Below are 24,397 nucleotides of genomic sequence, written 5' to 3' on the forward strand. Positions count from 1 at the left end.
TCTGTACAGTGCTGGCATGATTCTATCAGTTCACAAGTTTGAGGTAGAGAAGAGTCAGGACTACAATATTAATATCTTTACCAAGAATGCCTGTTAGTCATCATTACTTAAACTTGGATCGATGGGTTATCTGGTAACAGGAAGAAATTGTATACTTTGTAAAACATACAACAGCTCTCTTTTCAAAAGAAAAATGCACCTGTTATGGTTTGGGGAGTCTTACCTCTGTGATCTGTGAACTTCCCCCCTCTGGATGGCTGTTGCAGGCGGTTCTCTGTTATACAGGAAAGACGGTTATTAAGGAGCACCGTCAGAGTCTCCCTTACTGTGCAAGGGAAAGGAAGTAGGGTTTCTTGCAAGAGCTGCAGAACTCACCTCAGTGAAACTTTTGGCAGATCCCATAGTGTACCTCAGGGCCAGTCTGATCCCTCAGATTTCTGATTTGGGACACAAATGACTGTACTTGACACTCTTATATCAACCAGTCTTTGGATGTGCCCCAACCCAACAGGTGTGGGCAGCCTTGGGTGAAGTAGTTCTGTGCCACTGAGGCAAACCCTAGAGGAAGGGGCAGCTGAAAGTTGTTTCCTGTCCACACTCCCGACAGTTGAGGCCTAAAAGCCCTCACTGGAAAGGTTCTGGTAGGTACATCACAGTTCCATCCAGACCCCCAGTTACAACTAAAATACAGACTCCAGAGTTAATTGTTAATGCTACTCTTCTGTTTCTGATTAGCCTTTCCACTAGGTATTACTTCTCCCACTCCCAAAGATTCAAACATCACGTACCATGTGCTTTTATGAAACAGATCTGCTGGTTTTCATTTTCTTTTCAATTTCGTGACCCTTTAAAAGGTTATAGCCTTTTGTCATTTCAGTGAATCACTGAAATCTAACACTAAGACTACAATCTGAAAGCATAGCTTTGAATGCATAGAACATTATTTCCTTCATAATTATGTTCATTTTTTTGAATTATAAAGAAAGAGCTGACTCTTAGTGAAGTTCTTCTAAATAAGTCATAGGGGAACAAAGCAGGTATATGTGAGAGGAACAAGGCCTTTCAGCACCTGTCAGATGGAAAAAGAATTGCGACCAAAATGGTGTCAAAAAATCTTTTGAAAATAGGTTTAAAACATATTTGAAATCAATGATTCACAAACCTAGATTTATATAATTTGATCAAAGATCTCATAGTATGACTTTAGTGAGTTTTATAAGCCTTTGATGAATCACCTTAGGCTAGGCACCTTTTTCTCCCCTGTATAAAATAGTTTTTAGCTTATTGCAAAAACTAAATTGATACAAATGAGAGCAAAAAAAAAAAAAAATAGTCATGCCTCATCTGGAAGGATGGAGAGATTCCTAGATGTCTGTTGGATTCTCCTTGCACGGATCAATGCAGCAGGCATCTATTGGGCTATCCCAGGTGAACTGTGTCCCTTTTTATACCACAGTGGGTCCAGAGCAGAACATTTCCACAGTAGGGATGGCGGGTGATAAGGAGGAGAAGCTCACTTGTCTTGTTTTCAAAGAAATTTTAATGTTTTACATGGATGATAATTTTTCTTTCAAAAGATTGGTATAATAAGTTAGGGTTCTCGATTTTCAATTAATTTAAAGGACACAGTTAACAATTTTATTATTCTAATTGTGATGATGATTATTTCATTGACAGAGTATGAAAAATAAGCATGACACTTTTAAAGATGCACGTTTTGGGGTACTGTTTATATTATTTAGTTTCTACTCTAAATGCCCAAATTAAATATTTAAATAAAACATCTGAAATTTTTCTTTGTAGATATACTCCTAGTTATGAGTATTGGTGTGGTCAGGAAAGCCTTTGAGGCTTAGGAAGGATTATTCTAGCTCTGTGTGAGTGTGTGAGGACTGTGGGGGTCGGGGAGAGAAGAAGAAGATGTGTGTGTTTGCTCAGGCAGTTCACATCAGATGTGGCAAAGAGGAAGGAATAGAAGTTGACATATAGTATTTCTGTTATTTTCAGAGAGCATATGAGTTTAGAAGACATCCCAGAAATCACTTTTCTCTCTAGTGGCTTAAGAAGTTTTCAACAGGTTTCTTTATGGACATTATTGTAGTTGGAGTTTTCATGAGAAAGTTACCTGGGGATAGAGATCAGCTCTTTTCTCTCTCTTTGCCTCCCATGAGGTAAGTAGTTTCCTCCATCACGTGCTTCTGCCATGATGTTACTGCTTTGCCACAGGTCCAAACACAATGGGGTTGACCAACTATGGACTGAGAGTCACAGAGGTGAACAGAGAAGGGCCAGAGCCTCCTGGAGCAGTGTGAAGAGAGGAGACCTGGATAGGAGTCTATGTTTACACAGGGCGCAGGTAGAGTGTATGCTCATCTCCTTTCCCTGGATTACTCAGGGAAAACTGGGAAGAACAAAAAATATAGTTATTATTCTGACCTTCCACCTGAGCCTAAGTTAATTCTCATTTTACTCCAAAATATAAATCTTTCATATATTAGATGTGTTAACTTAAAGGCTCAGTAGAGAAGGGCAAGAATTTTTTCTGGTAAGGTTTCAATCTGAACCCCCGTAAACCCATATGTTGAAGGTTTGGTCCCCCTGCCTGTGGCACTATTGGGAGGTGGTAGAACACTTAGGATGTGGCCCCTGTGGGGGAAGGTAGCTCTCTGGGGCCATGGCCTTGAAGGAAATATGGGGACCCCAGCTCTTCTCTCTCTCTTTGCCTGCCACAAGATAAGCAGTTTCCTCCATCATGTGCTTCTGCCATGATGTCACTGCTTTGCCACAGGTTCAAACACAATGGGGTTGACCAACTATGGACTGAAAGCTCTGAAATGATGAACCAAAATCAACTTTTTCTCTTTATGAGTTGTTTATCTCAGGTGTTTTGACATAGTGCCAGAAAGCTGACTAACACAATACACTGCGGTGACTGCAGTTGCTGAGGAAGTGGCTTACTGTTTGAATTCTCAAGGCCTAGCATATATGACTGAAATTTTATATCAGAGCTTTTCTGCTATGGATAAGTTTTTAGTGAAACATTAAGGCCTCCTGTGAAACAATAACAGCAAAACAGATTTTACCTTTTTCTTTGATCTTTAATGAAACAAAGTGATTATCATGTACTATACAAGAGGCTGAATTTTGATTTATAATGAAATTAACATTAACAGGTAAAGATTGTACTGTGTAAGATATTCCTATTTCTTACAGCTCAGTATATCCAACCTGTCTGTCAGAGTGAAAAGTGTGCTGCTTAACTCTAATAATAAGATATTCTTAATTGTTTGGTATTCAAAAATCCTAGCAATTTTCTGTGGTTGAGTCCTCTGGTAACTTCTCCAGAATATTTTTATAGTTTGTTTTTAGGAGATATCCTAGGCTTATCATGAACTCATAAAGTTTAATAAGGGCATCATTTTATAACAAATTTCCATTTCCCAAATTTATGCCATGTATTTTTTCTTTCTGGGGCTTTCTTTTATTCTTATTCCATCCCTGTCTTTGTGGCATCTCTGATTCTTTCCAATTTTGTTTAGGAATAATTTTACCATCTTGAACTCAAGAAACATGTACACCCCTCCCCCTAGACAGTACTTAAACAGTGTAATTTCTCACAAATGAGAATGTGAAGAAGAACTCTATCCATAGGGAGCAACTGAATGATTTCATTCATGTTCTATAAAAAGGAAAAAAAATCATTGGCATATATTTAAAAGGACAGAGATTACTAATTGAAAACGTCCCAGTGATGGATCCAGGGATTAGAGACAAGGTGTTTATACCATGTTGTAACAGCAAAGATTTGTTTATTATTATTATTTAAGTCCACTTAAAATTTATCATTGATGAGAGAAGTTTTTTCTTATGGCATGGTTGCATTACCAAATTGATTACCACTAAGTTATACACGGTCCAAAGACAATATTTCCTACCATAGAACAGAACATATTAATCAGTAGTGTTCGTTACCTCACATAGTAAAATCGTATAAGACATTTTAGTAGAATTTTTTCATTCAAAGAATAATCTGAGGAGGTTTGATAAGAATACCAGTATGTTGCTTTCCAGATCTATAATGCTGTCATTTATTTATGATGATCTATGTTATATAAAAAATCAACCACTATTAAGAATTACATGTAATTAATTTCTTGTTTACAGTTTGCTTATATAGATCTTAGTTGTTAAGATACTTCTAAAAAAAAGATACTTCTAAGACATCTTTCGTGCGTGTTTTTATGTGTAAAATCTTTTGGATCTATTATTCTCAACCCTGTTTCCTTGCCTATTAAAGTGGATATATTTCCTCTTGTAATTGATGAAAGGATTCGTATATGTGAAAAGACTAAATAATAAATAATGATTTAGAAATCAGAATGATGCATGCATTTTCTATTAAACATACTCACAGCACCATTATAGATGCATAAATTAAATACAAAGATATGTACTAATGCTTTCTAACCTGAGAAATACAATATAAGCTTTTGCAGTTAAAACTTGATCTATGAAAGTAATGCCCCTTATAAATCAGTCAAGAGTTTTCCCTTTCCCTACTTTATTTTCTTAAGAGCAGATATCCACTTTCCTAGTTCTTTTCAATTTGGATTGAAAAGCAAAACAGTGTAGGAAGAAAGTATGTGGAGTCAGGAGCCAGACTGCCTTGATTCAGCTCCCAGGTCCAACACTCTCAAGTTGAATGAATTTAGGGAAATATCTCAATCTCTCAGTGCTTCTGTGTCTTTATGTATACAGTTCTTGAAATGATGTTACCTCTTTTGGGATTGTAAGAATAAAATCAGATAATAGGTAAAGCACATGCCAGAGTGTCTAGAACAAACCAAGTGTTCACTACTATGGTCCTTCTCTGCCTGAGCTTTCTTCTCTTTGATCTCCTCAGGACTTGCCCTTTTAAGATCCTGACTGATCCCTCTCCCACTTGCACACAACAATGGACCTTCATAGCTTGTGAAGTTTCTTGCTCTATTCCTCATAAACAGATATAAGTTTCATGAAAGCAAAATGGCCATATCTGACTTACTCACTTTTACTGTAGTCCTCTCAATATTTTATAGTGTCTAACATGTGTTTATGGAATGGATAAATATTTTTTTTGACTTCTAATAATATGGCAGAGAATTTTTCCTATTTACAAATATCTTTCCTCCTTTCCCTATTGACAGAAATTTACTCACACACAGTAAAAAATTAGTCTCTCTCTCTCTCTTAAATGCTCCTATAATGTGAAGCTACATCAGGCCCAAACACCTTTATAAAATATGGTTATAGAGGGCTACTCATTTGCTTGGATCATACTGGGCTCCAGAACTGATGATAATTTTCTGGTGGAACCCAACTTCTGCAACTCTCCAGGGGATTCTTTAGTTTATTTTTAATAAAAACAAGTTGAGATTTGCTATGTTCATATTATAGAAAATAAATTTCATTGGTTTGTTATGTTATTAACAAGCATATTTGCATAAACCCTGAACTGTAATATGTACTTTTTAAACTTCTAATTTCTTTTTTAATATTATTTCTAGCTGTAGATGGACATAATACCTTTATTTTATTTATTTATATGGTGCTAAGGATCAAACTCAGTGCCTCATGCATGTGAGACAAGCACTGTACCACTGAGCTACAACCCTACTCCAACTTTTAATTTCTTTTTTTTTTAAACATCAGAAATTTATTAGTTGCTCAAAACATTACATTGATCTTGACATATCATATATCATGCATTTGATTCAAATAGGGTATGAACTCTTATTATTCCCACATGCACAGATCGTAGGATGACATTGGTCATACACTCACGTTTATGTATATATATATATATATATATATATATATATATACACTGCCGGGAAACCTCTGATAAATGTGACAGAAGACAATATTTCTAATGAAGTCTTGATTTTGCTCTTAGCAATCTATTTAATCATTTATTTATTTTTCCACTTCTATAGTCCATGTAATTACACTTTGAATGGTTTCAATACCCAATCTTAATCTGCTTTTGTAAATATCTCAAGTGCACAACTTGATTCATGGATTTATTTGACAAAACAGGACAGGCGGCGGGAATATAGGGACCAACAAAGCAGCCCCTGATATTGAGAAGAATACATTAAAGTAAAATGGGACAGAAAGATAGAAAATTAGAGAATAAAGCAGAAATTTTAAGTGCTCATAAAAGTCATGAGAAGTATACTCAGAGAAGTGTGAGGACTATGAGAACATAAGGCCGATTCCAGAGCCCACAACTGCCATAACCAGAGCACAGAGAGGCAGGTAATTCTCCCAAGACTCGGTGATGCTTAAGTTGAATCTTAAGATTCAGCAGAAATAACCAAGTGGACCAAGTTGAGTGGAGGTAATCAAATTGAGGAAAGATATTCCTAATAGAATAAAAAAAATTACATTCTTAGAGCCCAACTTACTGAACAGAAGTGCTCAATGCTTCAGTTTCTGGTATACTTTCTATAAATTGCTAATTTTCTATTTTCCCAGGTTCTATTTTTTTTCAGTGCATACTATATTGACTTCATGAACACTGTAGTGGGCACTGTCTTCCACTAAACTCTGTCACAATATTGAGACGATGTTAACGTTTAATCTTTGTTAAAGAGAGAGCAATTTTCAGAGCCCAGCCCCATTGCATAAAACTTGTCAGTTCTTAAAGATCTCATTAGATTGTGAGAGTTTCCAGTTTAGAAGCACTCATGACACTGGAGGAGATCTCACAGCATCTGTTTTTTGGTGCATGTCCCTAGAATTGCAATGACCAATATGTAAATACTTCCTTAGGGAGGAAAACGTTCTATCCATCTTAAAATTTATTAACAAATTGTCTAATATATATTAATATATATTAAATATTAATAATATTATTTGAATAAACACTATGTTATCAAATGTGAATTTAAAGGCAAATAATGATTTTAGAATGCCAGGTTATACCATGTATGATTTTGACATTTTGTGATTTGAGGTAGGGAAGTTTTTTTAATCATTATTAATGCAATCTTCCCTTTAACACAAACTTTACATCTTTTATCTTTACATACCTTTATTAATGGAGAATCTTCCCTGGTCCATGAACCTTAAAAAATAATTGGAGTTGTGGGGAAGGAAAGAGATGATCTAAATAACCTTGGAGAACAACATTTTCTCTAGATATTATGAAGCTAAGATGTAAAAAAAACTAAACAGAAATACTATGATCTGATTAGTAAATTATTTCACACAGATATATGTTCTAGCAATTCTGGAACTCTTTTACATGTATGAATGTGTACAAATAAGTTAATATACTGTGGACTATGAAAAAAATAAATTTTTTGTTTGTTTGGCATCAGGGATTAAATCCAGTGTTGCTTAACCACTGAGCTACATTCCCAGCTCTTTTTACTTTTTATTTTTATATTTTTTAATTTTAAGGCAGGGTCTCACTAAGCTGCTAGAGCCTCCCTAACTTACTGAGGCTGGCCTTGAACTTGTGATCCTCCTGCCTCAGCCTACTCAGTCACTGAGCTTACATATGTGCATCACTGTACCTGACAGAAATAATTTTCTTATTATCAGAAAAAAGTGCTCCAAATAAGCAAAGGACAGTGCTAGAATGAACCTGTGGTGCTGAATTGGTATTTGTGTGGGTAAGTGTGTACACATGGATGCAAAAATTAATGTGTTTGTGTGTATGGGTTGGTACTGATGTACATATTTCTTAGGTCTATCCACTCAGAGGGCTTCAAGTCAGTATTAACCCAGTGGCAACAAGCACATCTAGCCCTCTGATATTAATTTCTAATGATTGTATTTCAATAAAAGGAACTGGTTCTTCTTTGAAATTTTTTTTGCTTCTAGGGTTGAGAAGATGGATCATCTTGAAGGGCCAGAAACGAAGGAAGTACTACACTATACTGAAAGTGAATAGCCATGAGAATTATGCTCAGAGAAGTGTGAGGGCTATGTGAGGCAGATTCCAGAGCCTGCAACCATCATAACCAGAGCACGGAGAGGCAGATGATTGTCCCAAGACTCAGTGATGGTTAAGTTGAATCTTGAGATTCAGCAGAGAAAACCAAGCAGGCCAAGTTGAGTTCCAGGTAATCAAGTTGAGGACCGATATTCTTAATAGAAGAAATAACAGTTATGTTCTTAGTATATTCAAAAATATACTCAAGTAAAACAAATGAGAGCTCATGAAAATAATACAGGTATCAATCTAAAAAAGCTCCTGATGGCCAAAGAAGAAGCAGTTTGAACAGCCAAAAAAAAAAGGACAATAGTATTACCATTGTAACTCAAAAACAAAATAAATATCCATAAACCCATAATGAAATAAATAGATGACATAAGTCAATAAACAGGTAGAAGGAGATGAATTTCTCTTAAGGTAGAATTTCAAGTAATGAATGTAGAAGAAATGAGGAAAATAGAAAATTATGAACAGAATACCACAGCAATAATTGCTACAGAAAGACCCAGTGTTGGATCCTGAAATCAGAGGGCAAAACATGAAGGAGAAAAAGGATGTTTGCATTGCCTCAAAATATCTCCCCAAAGTACTTATTCATTTTCACGATGGTCTGACACATATCTAAAAACTTTAATGATCCTCCCTAAAGCAGGTGAAGCTTAGTTCCCTTCATTATGAGAATGAACTGGATTTGTTGACTTGCTTCTGGAAAATAAAAGACCCTAGAGAAACCTGGTAGGTGTGGCCCTAACTAAGGTTCAAGATTAACATCACCAGTAATACACCTTACTGATATTGGGCAGTGATACAGTGGGCTGGCCACATCATCTCTGCAGCATCCTCTACTCAATACCTAGCTCAAATTGTGAGAAATACCAGACAAACCTAAATTTAAGGGCTGCCCATAAAATAACTGATGGTGATCTGCAGAAATATCAAAGTCAGCAAGGCAAGGAAAGACAGAAAAAATATCTGAGATTGGAGAATATTAAAGAGACATGACAACTAAATGCAATGTGGTATGCTGAGATGGAGACTGGAAGAGAATACGAATTTAGATTAAGTACATACAAACATACATACATACAAGGTGAGATCTTAGATTTTTAGTTCAGGTAATATAAATTAGTCAATTTTTCCCCCTTTAAAGTGATTTAATTAAGGCACTTATAGAATTTTTATATACTATAGAATTATCCTTATTTATTTGTATGTGATTCCAGAACTTCCTTCTACCCAAATTATTTTTTAAAAATATATATGCAGTTTTCAGGATCCTATCGCTTTGTTGTTTTCATCTTTCAAAATGATCCTCTATTTTTCCCCTACCAATATGTTTTTCATCCTTCAAAATCCAGCTCAAACATTACCTAAGGAAAGCTTCTCACTATCCATAAATCTTTGCTATTTTAGCATTTATGATAATATGCTTCAATACATTATATTTTTCTCACCATATAAAAATATGAACTTCCTAAAAAGAAAAGCTGTATATTTATATTTTTAATACATGAATGCCCCAAAACACAAGAGTTCAATATATTGCACATGGATGCATAAATTAAAGAATAAAATTATTAATTATTAATTTATGCATCCATGTGCAATATATTGAACTCATAATATCATGTGCTATTGGACTAAAAGATTCATGTCTTGCTTATTTCTTCTTTTTTTTTCATTTTCTCCCTTTGATTTTCTCTCTCTCCCTCTTTCTCTCTTTTGTTTCTTAATAGAACTTATAACAAAATTTTATTTCATGTATGTAAGTGATCACAAATTCAGTTTAAACAGGTCATTTAACACTACACAATTATGATTCTCAACTGTCCATTAAGTTCCTTTTAGAAGAGGAATGAAGGATAATGTAGCAGAGCAACTATGATCTTTTCATTTATTTTTGCTATTTTGTGAGGAATTTTACACTATCTTTTAGAGTAGCTTAGATATTCTCTGCCAGAGTACAGAGATGCCCAATTCTTAAAATATTTGGTAGTATGAGTTTATGTTCCCCATATAGGAAAAATAAGTTTAGAAAAATCTTAGTAGTTACATTTCACAGTAACAATAAAATGTTTTGCATTTAGGCCATATTGCTTTATGTAAGGCAAAAATAAGAAGACTGAAGTAATGTGTAGATACATGTTCTTCCAAATACTTTCCATTAAAAGAAAGATGATAAAATATTTGACCACTGAGGTATTGTGAAATCAGAAGTTTATTATTATATGTATGATTTACTTTTTTGCATTACTCTATTCTTAAATTTAAAATATTGAAAACGTTGATTTTCTTCAAAATAGTTTATTGATTTTTTTTTGCCTAGAAATATTGTCATTAAATAGAAATGAAATGTTTTATGAGACTCTTCAACTGAAATTTATACTGTAATAAAATTCATAGTAATTTACATTTCAAAGTTCATAATATCAGTATTGTATCTTACTTTACAGTTTACAGTGGCTCATATGATAGTCTTTATTTTTATTTAGTGTCCTATTTTAATCTAGTCATATATTAGGTGATTGTGTACATTTCCATATGCATGTATAGATTTTATCTTAATGTCTTTTGTAGCTATTTACATATATATGCTGAATTTTTGGAAATACTTTTAGTATTGGTAATTTATTTATATCTCTTAATTTAATGAGATGTCATACAATCTTAATCTTACAAATCAAAGCTGAAAGAGCTAAATATTAAATTCACAAGGTGGTACTGATTATTGAAAATTGATCCTCTTGTAAACTATAAGCCTGAAATAATCTCTCTTAAATAATCTGGAAATGAATTTTATGAAATTAATGCCTACATTGAAAACAAAACTCTTAGATATATATGATGGAATATGTATATCAATTTATATTTCTCTTAATTTAAATTAATGTAAGCTAAATTTTAAACAATTAAAATATTTATCACTTATTTCATTAGCTTGCATCTAGAAATGCAGCAAAATGTGATCAAAATTAGAAGAATTACTGTTGATCTAGTGCGTTTGTATACTTCAATTCACTTGGTATACTGCATCTCATATTTGAACAGTAACAACCCTGCATGTGGACATCATTATCTACTTGGACAAATGGAGAGATAAAATCTCCAAGACAATGGCTGAGTTCAATTGGCAGATGACTTCAAAAACCCAATATTTTTGGTTCCAAAGCCAACATATCTTTTAGAGTCAATTTAGAAGCTAGGAGTGGTAAAGCTCTCACATATTATCCTTATGAATACTGTAAAAATCACCTGAGGATCCTCAGGTCAAAACGTTATGGGTTGTGAATTTAGTTATTGCATTCAATGTGATTACAGTTAACTTAAGGGTGCTTCACCTCCCAAACATCCCACACTACAAAAGAAAAATGATAAGGGATAATGCTGAATAAGTTTTTATTTAGTGGTTTCTGGGATTCAGGTACCATGGTCCATTTAATGAATTTTGATTCTTTAACATAGATTTTTTTTGACATATTATTATTTCTGTTTTATACATAATGAAACATAACTCTTCGGACTGGACCCCGGGGACAGAAGGTGTCAGATTTGGGGTTGAAGTCATGTCTTCTTGACCACACATCTAGTGTTCTTAAAAAAGTGCAAAATGAATTTGATGAAAGAAGAGGCAAGCAGCAAAGGGCACAGGAAAGAGAAAGAAATTATCAACTAGAAAAATAAGAATATTCATGAGGAATTCAGCCAAGGGCAAGATAAACTCCACAGGCATTGCTAGATGCCAAGGGTATAACATTGATTAGGGATTAATACTAAAGTACATTTCCATTTATAAAGATAGTTATTCAATATATTCACTTACTAACAGTTGAAAAAAGGTTGAAAATAATTTACATTAAAATATATTATATTTCTAATATAATATTTTATCTCCAATACAATTATACATAATATACAGAAAATATGGAATTTTCAAAAAAATGTCTTTACTTCTGAACACTTAGACAGTCCTCTATAGAGGCTTACAATTAGAAAATGTCAAACTTTTTTTTCAAGTAAGAAAATCAATTTTTTTAAAAAAAAATTAGAGCTTTATAGTTATACATAGTAGTTGGGTGCATCCTGACAAACATCCATGCATGGAAATCAATTTCAGTTCATGATTCCCTCCCTCCTTTTTTTTTTAACTCATCCCCTTTCCACTCTCCCATTCTCCTTCCTCTACTCTACTACACTTCCTTTCACTCTTCTATTTATTTATATTTGATTGGTTCTTTCAACCTATGTGTAAAGGTACAGTTCCAGGTGGTATAGTTACATGTGCACAGAACATGACATTTAAGAATTCATTCTCCTTTGACTCCCCTTACCCATCCCTCCACTCTGCCTCTCAATCACCTCCTTCTACATTATTGATCTTCCCTGTATGTTATTGTATCCTTCCCTCCCCTTTTCCTTTATGTTACTCTAGCTTCCACCTATGAGATAAAATATTCAATCTTTGAGTTTCTGAGTTTAGCTTATCTTCATTTATCACAATATTCTTCATTTCAATCCATTTGTTGGCAAATTCCCTAATTTCATTCTTTTTTATGGCTAAGTAGAACTTCATTGTGTGTGGTGTGTGTGTGTGTGTGTGTGTGTGTGTGTGTGTGTGTGTATTACAATTTCTTGATCCATTCATCTCTTGATGGGCATTTGGGTTGATTCCATAATTTTGCTATTGTGAACTGTGCTGCTATTAAACATTGAGGTGGCTGCACTGCTGTAATATGCTGATTTAAGATATTTGGGGAAAATATCAAGGAGTGGAAGAGCTGGGTCATATTGTTTCTTCATCCTTAGTAAGAAAATCAAATATTTAAATTTATCCTAATGTCAGATATTGTGTAGGCAAAATATTTGATTAATAGATTTTTTAAAATGTTTTTATGTTCCATAAATCCATACTGAAAGTCTATAAAACTTAATATCATAATACTTTGGAATTCTACTTTTGAAAGGAAAATGGATACTTTTTACAATTATCAATTTTCTGCTTTTCCAGAGAAAGAAGTAATTTTATTACAATTTCTATAAATTGGTAACTCTTACAAAATTAATTACATGAGGTAATGTAGAATCATATTGAATCTAACCAGGTTTCTCAGGAGAAGCATCACTAGAGCAGCAATCAGGCAGGATGGAGTACGGGGGTGGTGAGCCTGGGCCACAGCCTTGCAGAGCCCATCATGCCTGCGCCAGCCTGAGGTATAGGAGCCAGGGCACAGGGACTGGTCACCCTGTGCAGCCTGACCTGGGCCAATGAGTGGCAAGGAAATGGAAGGGGGGCAGACCCAAATGGAGATTGCAGGGCTAACCAATGTTGCCTTGATACTTTCCAACACCTGATTAGAACAAATTTTTACCAATAGGATTAGTATTTTTCCAAAAACTGATTAGCATCAATTTCAACCAATAGTGTTGACCCCAAAGCTATTCAAATGCCTAGACTAGCACATTCAAAGAGCAACCTGCTGTCAGGTCCTCTCTGGCCATGTGAGTTCTCTTTCTATTCTTCAGACTTGAATATATCCTACTCTTTTTGTGCTTGCCTTCTGTTGTCCGTGACTTTTAGTTTTTGGATTTTCGAGACAAAAACCTAGAAAGAATTGGCGATGAGCTTCTAGGATCTACTGCAAAGGCATAGGCTGCCATTAAGAGCTGCAACATGCCACTCAAGAATAGTCAAGAAGAATCTCGCTTTGCCAACGGTGACTCTTGCAGATGATGCCCCTGCCTTAGATTAGCTGCTACCACTGAAATGGGTTTTCTCAGCTGCAAAAGCATGCTACTTACCCAGAACCCACCTGCTAGGAGAAGCAGAGAAATTCTGGTTTCAATATTTATTAGAATTAGAGTATATTTTGGTGGTTTAATTCTTTGATTTTCATTAAGGCAAATAAGTTCTCAATAAGCAGAGAAAAATGCCTGAAGTCTAAGAGCCAGAGATGGAATGGATGATATTATTATTTAGGCCATAGCACATTCTCATTCCTTAAATCAGTACTTTAAATTAGTTTATGTTAGCTTCTGAAATAACAGAAGGACTTTGACTTACACAGAAAATTAGTTTCATTTAGTTAGTATAAATGACGATTTCATGGAAAACAAATTATGCTACTTATGTGAATAATCCTATCATATCTGCTTAGCATCCAAAGACACAAAACTCTTGAATTAAAAGAAAATGCTATTATGCTTGCTGATGCAAACTGTTTTAAGTGTTTGTTGTGTTGACTATCTCAATGCCAATTTACTAAAGAGACAGACATTTGGGCTGAATATTTAAGAATCATAATACAACTTTATGTTATTTAAAAATGATCACATTTTTATAGGGCTGATGATTGTAGTGAATAACACAATTTCTCTGCACATTAAGTCCATCATAAACTTTTAGAATGATCAAATAATCTGTGACACTTCTTTGCTATTGATAATTCATCTCTAATCTTTCAAATTGTCAGGGTACTTCTACATGTGTTGGGTGTATTTAGGAGATAACTGAATTCTTTGTGCGTAATGAAATTTTGTAGAGTATTCTTTCTGAGCACTCTGAATTTTTTTAAAAATTGCTTTCAATTTGCATAATTGGTGTTTGAGTTCAGAAAATTCAAAGAATATAAAAACGTTGAGTAAAAGATTAAAAGTTCATGACAAAAAGAAGGGATTGCCTTTTATATTTATACATTTCTTCTTTTGTGTTAACCATATCGTGTTTTTAGGATGCTAAATACTCAGTCTGAATTGCCATTCAGGGAAGAGCAAAGAGAGTACAAGGGCCATACCACACAGTTTCATTGAGTTTTAGCCTCTTGGGTTTAATTTAACATCAGGAATGAAACCCACACTTCATTATTTATCATTGTTGCATCTCACATGAGCAAAGGATTAAGCCCTGCTATCTGTTCTTAGTTGTATTCAATAATGAATTGAACAAGATTACTTGAGGTACTGTGACTGGGTATTGCAGTAGGGGCAAATTAGGAACCACTACACAGCTGATTGAGCCACTGGAAAATTGGAGAACATGATAATGAGAAACTGAACAGCCATTCGATTGCAAAGTAAAAGGCTAAATTTGACATAGGATAGGGAACAAATTTACAAAGGCAATGTGACCTTTGTCGAGTTAGTTAAACTCTGTATCCATGCCGTGAGACACTGATAATAGGAATTAATTACCCCAGGGAATTTTCCTGAGGATTAGTCAAGTTCATATGTACAAAACTTAGCACGGAGGCTGCCACAGGGTAAAAATTCTGTACTATTTCAAGTGTTGAACTCTTGCCTGCTCACACTCACTCTGTCCCACCTGGGACTTTAAGCATCTCTTTGTCCATTGTCTTAACAACACACTATATGCTACCCAACCATTGGTCACTTTGTAGCTGTCTTGATTATCAGATCAATATATGTGTGTGTGTGTGTGTGTGTGTGTGTGTGTGTGTGTGTGTGTATATATATAAAACAATTTTTTGATCCATTCATCTCTTGCAATACAAGCCCTGGTATTGCAGGGCTTGTATTCTGGTAGCCCTTGTTTTATTTATTAATGTCTCCAAATCACAAGAGTACTGATGCTAGAAATTCTAACATGTCAAGAAAGTCTTAAAAGTGTTTCATTTAAGTCAAAAGCTAAGGAATGTTCTTAATAAGGAAAGGAAAATAAATTATATGCTGTGGTTGCTAAGATCCAAAATAAGAATGAAACATAATGTAGGTAAGGTTTAGCTCTCTCTATGGTTTCAGGCATAAACTGGGGGTCTCACATAGGGGAGTACTATAATTGCTTTCTCCTCTGAATCACCAGGAAGCATCACACAAATCTATCCTGGAGAACTTGCCATTTGGTCCTGACTATTAGCTGTCAATAAAGCTGCTTTACTGCTTGTTAATGTCCTCCCTGAGTTAGAGATTGGTGCTGATTATTATTTTAAAAACATCTTTATTCGAGATATAATTGGCATATTAAAATTCATCCCTTGGGTTTTCAGTTTTAACTGACTTTATATTTTCAGCCCACAAAAATATCCAACACAGATATGCATCAATATATAGTTTTTGATTAATTTATTTTATAATGAATAAGAATACATGTGTGAATTTGTGTAATATACCCCAAATACAAAATTCTTTCTAAATTCAACTTATTTGCTAAATTATATATGCTTCTTTATCTAAAGGTAATCAATAAAATATATTTGATTATCTAAACATATATATATATATATATATATATATATATATATATACTTTTAAAAATTTAATATATGTATATACATACATACATATATATGCTTCTTAAATTTAAACTTACTAACCATACATTAAAAACACAAATATTGTACATATTTAGGGCAACATACAGTGGATTGGTATGTGTACTCATTGTGCAGTGATAAAATTAGGTTAAATGTGCTTACTTTCTCCAACATTTTTCATTTCTTTATGATGAAAATGTTCAAAATTTTGCTTTTAGTTTTGAGATATATAGCATGAGATTGTTATTCATAGTCATCGTCCTGAGGAGTAGCACACCAGAACTTCTTACTCCAGTCTAACAATAACTTAGTACCCATTGGTCCCTCCTCCCTCTCCACTGCTCTCCCCAAGCTCTGATAACCACCATTCTGCTCTCAACTTATAAGAGATCAACATTTTTATATCCCACAAATGAGTGAGGTAATGCAGTAATGTCTTTCTGCACTTGGCTTATTTTACTTAACACAAGAATCTCCAGTTATATCCATGTCATAAATGACAGTGTTATTTTACTTTTAATAGGAAATGCAATACTTTTTTTAAAGTAAAAAAAAATTAATTTTGTAGTACAATCAATATTTAGATTGAGGGTTAAAACCAGAGAAAATTCTATCTATGATGTTCAAGAATTAATTTCTGTCTGGTTATCAAAAAATATATTAGAAACTATTTCTCGTAGTTGTGTTTATCTGAGAAATTACTATAATCTGGAAAAAGTATCACTGAACACCTCAGTAGTTCATAACAATGGAAAATCAGTGCATGATCAAGGGATCCTAATTAGAATAAGACATAATTTATGCTTGTATATATATGTCAAAATATACTCGACTGTCATGTATAACTAAAAAGAACAAATAAAATTTTTAAAAAGAGCAGGAAAGGGCTGGGGATGTGACTCAAGTGGTAGCGCGTTCACCTGGCATGCTTGCGGCCCGGGTTGGATCCTCAGCACCACAAACAAAAAAAGATGTTGTGTCCGCCGAAAACTAAAAAATAAATATTAAAAAAAAATTCTCTCTCTCTCTCTCTCTCTCTTAAAAAAAAAAAGAACAGGAAAACATGAACCAGATTAGAAAGGTATTCTAGGGTAAATTACTTGAATATTTCAAAATACTGATACACAGATTAGAAAGCTGCATGGTTTTAAATTCAGTAAAAAAAAAAAAATATAGACCTTGATAGAAGCAAAGAAATCATTTAGTATAGCTTTAAGGGAAGGATAAGAAGAAAGGTAAAGATGTGTTCATGGTCACAATTTTTTTGTATCTTTCTTTCTTTTTTTTTTTTTTTTTTTTTTAGCAAAGACAACAAAAAAGCAGAAACTATTAGAAACTGAGAAAGTCACATCTATCATTAAAAATTATTCAGCTTGGCCACCCCTTTGATTCTTGAATTCTCTTTACCACATTCCAAGTTGTCTCTTCTTCGCTTGAAAACTGGCTGTAACATAAAATTTACTCCTTTGAGATAGATTGTTTAATCTTTGGACAAGGCTTAGTGTTAAAACATCACCATTTGTTGAGATGAAAGCTTTGGCTTTATAATTTCTACCTGTTCATCTTGGTTCTAGCTTTTGGGGTTATGAAAAACAAGTCTAACATGAAAATCCTTCTAAATATTAAGGATAGCTGTCTTGTAACAAAACAAACTTTCATTTTGGAATGCAAGAGCATTTACATTTATAGGAAAATGAATTGTGCTCTGATTATCCAAAAATTCAATATGAAAAACAAAAATAAATCACAGCTTACCCCTAGGTAACCCTTCTTAATTTTCACTGTCGTCTACTCCCTCTTAGAATAAGCTTTTCCATGTTGCAGATACATTTTTATAGTGTTTACAATTTTATCTGTGATTACCACTTATCATGCTATGATTAATTTTCCATAACAGTAAAATGCAATATATCTTGTTTTAATACTTGAACAGTTTATATTAAATAAACACTTAGTACTTCGTTGAATTGACAATTATTGGCTTTTAAGTTTCTATTTTTTTCCAACAATGAATAACAAGAGTTTTGTTTATCTTAGCGCATACATTGCCTGCCTTGTAAAATATAACCATAGATTCCTGAAAAAGGAATTCTAGGGTAAATGACTTGAACCTTTCAAAATACTGACATACATATATCTAATTCCTTTCCAGTTTAAACTACCACCAGCAATTTAAAAGAGATGTATTTTCACTGCACTATCTGGCATTGGCTATTCTTTTGTCTGTAACCTAAATACATTCAATGTGGAATATATTTTATCTTATTTATATATTTTTCATTTTTCAGAGATGAGTGAAATTGAATTCTTTTTCAAATAATATTTTCTACTCATACTTTTTAAAAAAAAAAAATCTGAGGAAGCTGTTCATTTTACTATTTGAGTCTTAGTGGTTTGATTTTCTATTTAGTTAACTTGCCTGTCATGTTTATTTTGAAAAATTCCCTAGTCATTTTGCATTTTAATTTTGTGTATTGTTTAATGCAATTCTAAAATTTTTCAATGGTGTAATGTGCATATCATGACTATTCCTCATAATCTTTCCCCATTGCTTTTGCTTAGAAAATTCATCCCTATCCAAAGGATAGATGAATGTTTGTATTTTCCTATTATTTTATTCTTTTCAATATTTAACTTTGAAATCCACACATAATTCCTTCTCATGGTGTTATAAATTCATCTTTTCCAAAGCTTCCAACCAGTTGTCTCAGGATCATTATTATCTTCTCATTTCCTAACTCTGATTGTCCTCTTCCTTTTCAATGTGCTCCTCTGCAATGTGGGCTCAAGGTGGTCTGCCTCTGCCTCTGCCTGTGTCTCACACAGCTGCACACCACCATTCTTTCCACCTCTGCCACCAGAAACAACAGCAAAAATAACAGCAACACTTAAGCCCCTTCATATTTTTCTTTTTTCTGAAAAAATCTCACTAAGCACTGTTTTTTTTTCAAATAGAAGGATCATATATTTATTTTAAAAAAAAACCTTACATGTGTGTTCTAATTTAAGCATTTTGTACCATTAAAATTTTTTTTTTCTGTTTTGGACAAAAGAGACCATTGAAACTATGACCATTGACACATTGACACACATGTGCATCTCTCTCTCTCTCTCTCTCTCTCTCTCTCTCTCTCTCACACACACACACACACACACACACACACACACACATCACATATAAATTCAGAAACTAGAGGTCAGTCACGGGCCACAGATCTGATTGTGGTAGTTCATGGGAAATACATTTGTGTTTGAATTTTAAAAAAGTGATTATTTTATCTTTAATCTTTTAAAGTACTTATTTGCCAAATGTATACCCCAACATTTCTTATTAATATTGTTTTATTTATAAAAAGTTATAATTTCATTGTAAACAAGACAAGTAGTTTCACACTTAACCTAATGAAATGGCTTCTGGTGCACGAGTAGTCATACATATATACACATTCGGGTTTTTAAGTCATATATGTTTCCTGAACAATTCCAAATTCTAATAAATTATGGAAAATGACAGAGAATGAGGAAAATAAGGATTAAGGTATGATGACTTAAAATACATTGACACTCAGAGCACAGAAAACTTTAAATAGTAAACTCATAAAATATGTCTGTGTATATTGTGCTAACATGAACTTTGTAAGTTTTGCATTTCAAATTGGAGGAGATGATGTTTCTACATCCTTGTAGACCCTTTCTGGCACTTGGTCTATTGGCAGATGGTCTCTGAGCTTCAGTTCTAATCAACCAGCAATGTGAGTGATCTTTAGGAATCGGATCATGTCACACGTCCATTGAAAATGTTTCTGTAACTTAGGACCTTTGGAATTCCAAAGTCTTTGCCCTGAATCCTCTGGCTGCTGTCAAGTTCTGCAGACTCATCTGCTTCTCTCTTTCCCCTCCTCACTCTATACAGCCCAACAAGGCTGAGTTGTATCCTAGAACGCATAATGTTCCTCCTCCTTCATGGTTTTCTCACTTTCTGGCCCCTTTAACATGCTGGTTTTCTGCAGTGTTTACATAATTAGTAGTTCGTCATCTCTCATATCTCAGGGAGACTACCCAGCTGACCCTCATTCTCTCCATCTCTTCCCTGTCTCTGCTTTTCTCCTGGACTCACCATTTCCTTCAATTAAAGCCCTTACCAACATGTATAATTATTTTCTTCACTGTACTTTGTGGTTCCTACCAAAAGATCATAAGTTCTGTGAATGCAAGAATTTTTGCTCTCATTCATGGTGATTTCACCCATGTTTAATGTACAACATGTAGACACTCAATAAAAATTTTGTTCATTCAACAAATATTTACTCAGCACTTATAATGTGCTTTTGAGTTCAAGTGTGATCTTTGAGTGAAAAATTGTCTGAGACTATATGCATGAGACTAATTCTTTCCTTCATTTAAATAGTTTTAGTAAGATGGAAAATTCTAGCTTCAAAGTTCTAAGGTGTTTTTTTTTTTTCCTTTCCTATTTTTCAAAGCAGTACACAAATATATTTCTGCCTCCAGGTTTGCTGTTAAGAGGGATGATGTTACTCTGACTTTTCATCCTTTCTTGGTTTTGGATTCCATAAAATATCACCAATCTTCTAATACAACAAAGCTAAATTCATTAAAACTCACCAGGTGAAATCACTCAACTGAGTTTTACAGTACCCCTGAAGAAGCGGTCAAGCTAAGGTATTTATAGAGATTTCTGGCCTGGAAGTAGGTGGTTTGAGGTTGATATTTCAAGGGGAGAAATGATTGGGATTGGGAAATATTTGTGACGAAATAGTTTAGGATTGGTGCATTTGATAAGGTGAGAGTTCTGAAGAATCTTGGTAAAAATACTTGTTTAGTAAGGGAGCTATTTGTCCAGGTAAGAAAAATGTTATCTCAGATAAGCATATTCAGGAACTTATTGATGTGAACAGTGAAAGAGTGAAGTTATTTATTAGTTTACAATCTTACAATTTTTTCCTGGGCAGAATTTTATATAATAACTATTTAATGTTGACAGAGCTGTTCCTAAGAAGACAGTCTTTATAGTTACTGAGTAGGTCTAACAGAGCCCTGGGGGTGGGGGCAGGGAGAGGCTAGAATACATGGCTGACTGCTCTAGAAATATTCAGAATCAAATCGGTAAGAAAACAGGTTTTATTCAAAGCCAGCTTTGAAGGAAAATGGAAGAAATATTGTTTGAAAGATTCCATTTTCGAAATCTCTGAAGACAAGCAAGACTTTTAAATGAAAAGAGACAGGGAAGAAAACAGTCAAGTGAGACAAAAAGTAGGAAAAGTATATATGCAGATTTAGTCCTCCAGCATTTCACAGGTTTGAGGAGGGGCCAATCTCTGCTCTCAACTTCCTTGGCCCCTGCCAGGATGGGGTGGTACAAACCCTCTCAGCATGACGAGGTTGACCCTAATTCAGATGGGGGCCCCCAAATTTAGTCTGTTTCAGTAGGGGATGTATAGCACCCCCTTTTAAAGTTTTCATTTCTAGAATAATTGTGAAAATTATCGGTCATTACTACTAAAAATACTTCCCATGCACCATTATCTCATTTTCATTTTCTGGATTGCTATTTTATAGATGCTGACTCCTGTGTTTCTAATCTCTGTCTCTGTTAACTTTTATCTTTCACAAATGGGGAAGATTTCATGACCCGAGCACTGATTCATTCTACTGTTGTTCTATCAGTACCTCAGATTCTCAATGATTTTTTATTCTTTTTGTAAATTCTGTAGAGATTAATATGTGCATACATATTAGTCTCTTGTTATCTGGTACACTAACTCTACTTCTTCTGTTATAAAATATTCAAATTGTTTCCCCCAAGGTTTCTTGTTTTTCCCTCTGTGTTCATTCTCACCTGGAAAGAAAATGACTAAAATCTATACCTTGCTGAAGATTTTAGGTAGTGCAGCTGAGAAGCAAGTTCTAGAACCATGAGCTATACGTGCATTAATTTATGCATCAGAGTTACAATTCCTCACTTAACTGTCAAAAAGTTGTTGGTAAAGATGTGCAGAGAAGAAAACATAGGTTTTTTTAAAAAAAGCATGTTGCATAGGCTATTTCCTAGTTTAATAGCTATTGAACTGTTAAACGAATTTTAAGTAAGTGGTTAAAGCAACTTGACAATTTAATTTCTTTATTCAAAATGGAAGTTGAATAACTCTCAAAGCATAGTCATTAATTTATGATTCATCAACAAACTTTGGACACCTATGCAAAACTTTATAAGTCACAGTCTCCTACATGCAGACCGATAAGGAATGTCCCTAATCCAAGAGATCCTCAAAGTTTATGAAGATGCATAAAAGGGACCATATAACCTGCCTTGAGAGGAAGAGAAGAAAAATTCTCAGAGCCTATGATACTTCAGATAAGGTTTTAAAATTTTTTAGGAATTCCTAGGGGAGCAAAGGCCAGGAAAAGCATTCAAGTTGGAAAAAATGGTGTGGGAAAAGATGCATGGAAGTATAATAGTCAAGTCATCTGGTTTTTTTGTCAACCTAGATTTGCCAGGGTTCATCCTGGAAACCAGACAGGAAGGACCAGTATTTCTTAAGAAGTCAGTTTTCTGGTGAATGTTTATCAGCCTCTTAGGGACTATAGTAAGAAAGTGATTCCACCAGATTTACATTTTAGAATTAGGCATGCGTTATTGTGGAGTGAAAATTGAAAGGATTCAAGAATAATATCAGTGAGATTATTTAGATGGATATCATTGCAGCCAATGTAAATGATGAAGGGGAGATAAAGTAATTGACATGGTAGAGAGGAAGTGCTGTTGAGTAGAGGAAATATGGCCAGTGAGACATAAGAAATGATTCTTAATATTACTTAGAGTTCATTTATATTTAAATGGCCACACATGTGTGATGGTTACCATACTGGACAGCACTGATACAGAACTTGAGAGAAAGGTGTGGTCTAACAACATGGGATTTTTTAGTAGTATATTTTAAAGCATGTGTGTGGGTTTCATGTAACATTTAACAATACAGTATTGGGTAGGAATAGGACAGTGATAGATTAAGAGCCACACACAGAATCCTGGTAAGACCAACATTCAGCTATAGATGGAAGAAAGGAAGTCCACATGAATTACTAGGGAAAGGTCTTATAGAGGCAGCAGATGAGACATTTAGGAAGGATGACCTGGAACCCAGCACGAGGCAAGTTCCAATTCAGAGCACATAATTACTAGAGATTCCTGAAAACTTGTGTATTTTATGGGCTTAAAATTGCAAAATGGCAGGATACAATAAAAGAAAAATATTATTTGTGAATAGGATAAATACCATATTAGAGAGAATAAAGAAGTTCATTGGAAATTGGCCTAAAGTTTATAAAGAATATCAGAGATAGCTACAAAGAGAGAGTGCTAAAAATGATTAAAATGAAAATGTATCTATGGGAGAATTTTTGACTGGTGGGGAAGGAATCTTGTTGCAGAATTTTAAAGTATGAAAACAGAAGAATAATGCAAAGGTTTAGAAAGGCAGGAATGCATGAACTCTTGAACAGTGGGATTGGCAGCTGGAGTGAGAAGAGAATGAGCACAGTTTTCTTTGAAACTGCAGAGAAAAAAGAGATAGACTGATACATACATCCTGGCTGTCTGGGGGGGACATTCAAACTTTGAATGCCACATATATTTTCCAAAATATGTATTATAAATGCCAGGAGATTAAAAATCATCTATTAAAAAATAATCTTGCCCTTCCTGTGACATCCTCCTCAATATGTGTATTAAAAATTGGGGATGATTAGTGTTTAAAGATTGGTCTCTGTTGAACTCTAAGGGGCTTTCATTTTTAGAATAAAATGTTTAATTTCCCCCTTTGAAATCCTAAGCTGTCATATTATTTTCATTAGTCAAGTATTTTTGCTGCTGTTTCTACTTCATATCAGACTCCAGAAAATGTATAAATAAAACTTAAGCTATGAGTAATAGTACCCTAAAAACAAACAGTAGCTCTTATTTATCACTGCATCATGAGTTCACATCTATGAACACTTCTTTTGACAATGAACCTTGGAAGAAAAGGAAGAAAAATATGATGGAGGAAATTTATTTTACTATTAACAATGTATATAGAAAAGGGAATATTTCTATATATTTTATTTGAGTTCTTCAAAACTCAAA

The 24,397-nt window shown here is 34.0% G+C and overlaps 1 protein-coding gene across 1 annotated transcript in view; it reads left to right on the plus strand.

The window, feature by feature from the left end:
- The first annotated feature begins 8,064 nt into the window (after window positions 1–8,064).
- The window catches only part of Trpc4 (transient receptor potential cation channel subfamily C member 4), a 148,448-nt gene continuing 132,115 nt past the window's right edge, over window positions 8,065–24,397 (plus strand). Inside the window, exon 1 of the mRNA XM_076872302.1 lies at window positions 8,065–8,117. The gene's annotated coding sequence lies outside the window, so the exon portion shown is untranslated. The remainder of the gene's footprint in view (window positions 8,118–24,397) is intronic.

Source organism: Callospermophilus lateralis, chromosome 12, assembly GCF_048772815.1.
Source record: "Callospermophilus lateralis isolate mCalLat2 chromosome 12, mCalLat2.hap1, whole genome shotgun sequence".
In the NCBI taxonomy this organism is placed as follows: Eukaryota; Metazoa; Chordata; class Mammalia; order Rodentia; family Sciuridae; genus Callospermophilus; species Callospermophilus lateralis.